Genomic DNA, 2,814 nt, shown 5'->3' with positions numbered 1-2,814 from the left:
CACATTCATCTGACATTGGCTCTTATTGGATGTTTTATATCAGCTCAGTGGGGCCTGGTGGTTATTGGATGGGGATCTCTGCGGCAGCCTGTGTAAGTTCTCTTGAGCAACCCAGTAACTAACCACTACTGCAAACAATGTGATCAATTAAGATATTTCCTGATTGATATTATATCCTACTTACTTCAGTCTACTAATATCATCCCAGCATTGCTTCACCTAGGCTTTAGTGGAATGAGCAGAGAATGAAAAGGGCTCGGTTGGACTGTGCTGGCATGCTGCAGGCTGTGTTTGGTTGGAGCCCACTGAGGTTAATTCAACTGCTGTTTTCTGGGTGACACCTTCAGTCTGTGACAGGCCTGTGAGGGCTGGGTGCTTGTGGCAGTTCCATGATACCCCACCGATCTGTACTTGGGTCCAGTTCAGGTGCTGCTCAGTACAGCACACCCCCCGAAGGCCCCGTTGACCTTCTTTCATGAGTGATTATTTTATGTTTAGTGTGGTGACATTCTGGTGTTGATGGTCATTTAGCTAGTCAGACACTCTGTCTCTGTGATGGGCTTGTGACAGGTAATGGTAGCAGTATATGTTTACTGACTCTTCATGTTAAATTGAAACAGATAACATGGAGATAGATTGAGGAGTAATACTTATGGTTCTGTAGACATTATGAGGTTAAACACAACATTGTTTTTACATCAATTTATATTAAGATGCTTTACAGTAGTTTTTCATGGTGCCATGCCTTAGTTTGACAAAAGTGATGCAGCAGGCTGTGGTCATGAAGCGTTTCCGTTTTGCCCCTAAGCTGAAATGTGACCACAGGCTAGTGTAGAGTATGTCAGTTTGTGCACCGTGCTGGAGACTGACGAGGGGGCTCACCCTCGCAGATAACCGGCTGTTGTCCTAAAAGTGCAACACATTGCCGTATTGCCCCAGGACAAAAAATCAGGGACAACAAAGGACAATAGAGTGCAAGCTGCATGTTCTACTGATATAAAATCACTCTTTCAACAAACAAGCAAGTGTATTTCGAGGACTCACACAACGGAATTGAGTAAATGTTTTTCAGTGGATATGCTACAATGGAGATTCTTAGAGATTGTTTATGCAAAGGAGTGTTTCTTCACTCATTAGGTCAGCTATGCGCTTGAATAGTGCATCTTTGCTGAGGGAATCCAAACATTAGATTAGATGTAATTGAGAGAAATGAAGCCATGCTTCAAGCAGTTAAGCCTTTTGCATTAAAGCGTGCACTGAAATGCTCTTTGTTAATCTCTGATCAAGTGGGATATTACCTCTCATGAAGAGTTTAGTAAATGCTCATTAAGGCATTACACCATAAATGCCTGAATAATTATGAATTCCATTTCGCCGCTCCATAAAATCACAGTTTACCAAACAGTAAGCAGCATTAAAGGGAATGAACTTTAGGATTCTCTAGGAGCATGACAAAATGTGTAGTGACGTTACACATGTCAGTTTTTTAATCCTAAACATACTCTTCACCCTCCTGGTCATACAGTACATATGTCAAGGATAGGGACAACAGCCTCCTGCCAATGTCTCATACCAGGCTGAATCTGTTAGAATCAGACTCATGCATGAATGGACATTTGTGCACACAGACTCTGTTGCACAGCGTACTGCTCTGATTATTTTATTATTATTATTTTTATTATTATTATTATTACACACACACGCACGCACCGCACACACGCACGCACGCACGCAAACACACTGATGTCTCTGTAGAAGCAGTTATTAGAGTTGATCAATTTGCCCATGTGGTCACACAGCCTTTGCCATGATCCTGCAGGATACTGCCAACATATAATACAAAGGTGTGACATTCAGAGTATTTCAATAATCCTAGAAGTCACACATCAAATCACAATGTCTTGTACATGACAGTGTGTTACCAAGACAACACCCCCCACTCCCCACCTATCATTTTGCCACATGCCATATTTTCCCATTATTCAGGATTAGAAACAGGTGTTAATGTGTGTCTGTGTGTGTATGCAGATGTATTAACACAACCATCACATGCCCTGAGTAGATCTGTGTTTGTTTTTTTGACAAGTGGTCCTGTGTGCTATGTGTGTTGTCCTAGGCCAGTGACAGCTGAAGAAGAGGACTGTATTTGTGGAAGAACAGCATGGCTGCAGAGAGGAGTGGAGATCCTGAGGGAGGCCTAATGGTTCCTCTCCTTCCTGCACAGAGATAAAGACTCATAATAAGCGTGTATGCTCACCATCTGGCCCTGTGCATGTGGCCCTTATGGAGGCGAAAGCAGCGCAATCTGTAAACGATCAGGAGCCATGGCGCTCCCCCTAGAGAGGCCGCCATGCAATCAAGGTGACAGATGGCAGCACCACTGCTGTGGCCTCATGGAGGAGATCAAAATCACCTTCAATAAACTCTGACTGGAATGGGCACAGACCCCTCAAAAAGTCAGTTTGTCAGTCAAACTGTGGCAGCTTGCTGAAACAGGGGGAACACACAGCGGTCCGTCCATCCACCGCCTGATTTCCATATTTTCCGTCTGACTGAGCCTGAACTGTGATCTTTCTCCAGTTGTCCTCTCGACTCGTGCCGGCGTGGGCGAGCTGGCTGCCAGGACTAGCAATGCTACTGGGGGAAATTGAGAACATGATGCTGCTAATGTGGGGCAATAGGAGTGGATGGTAGCAGGGAGACATTAAATAACAGACTGGTATTCTATTTTTGATATGACAGGACCCCCATGATTTGCCTCTTTTTGTTTAATTAATGACACATTTGTACACACACACACACACACACACACAC

Source organism: Etheostoma spectabile, chromosome 22, assembly GCF_008692095.1.
Source record: "Etheostoma spectabile isolate EspeVRDwgs_2016 chromosome 22, UIUC_Espe_1.0, whole genome shotgun sequence".
In the NCBI taxonomy this organism is placed as follows: Eukaryota; Metazoa; Chordata; class Actinopteri; order Perciformes; family Percidae; genus Etheostoma; species Etheostoma spectabile.
The sequence above is the reverse complement of the archived record's forward strand: the minus strand, read 5'-3'. Positions refer to the sequence as shown.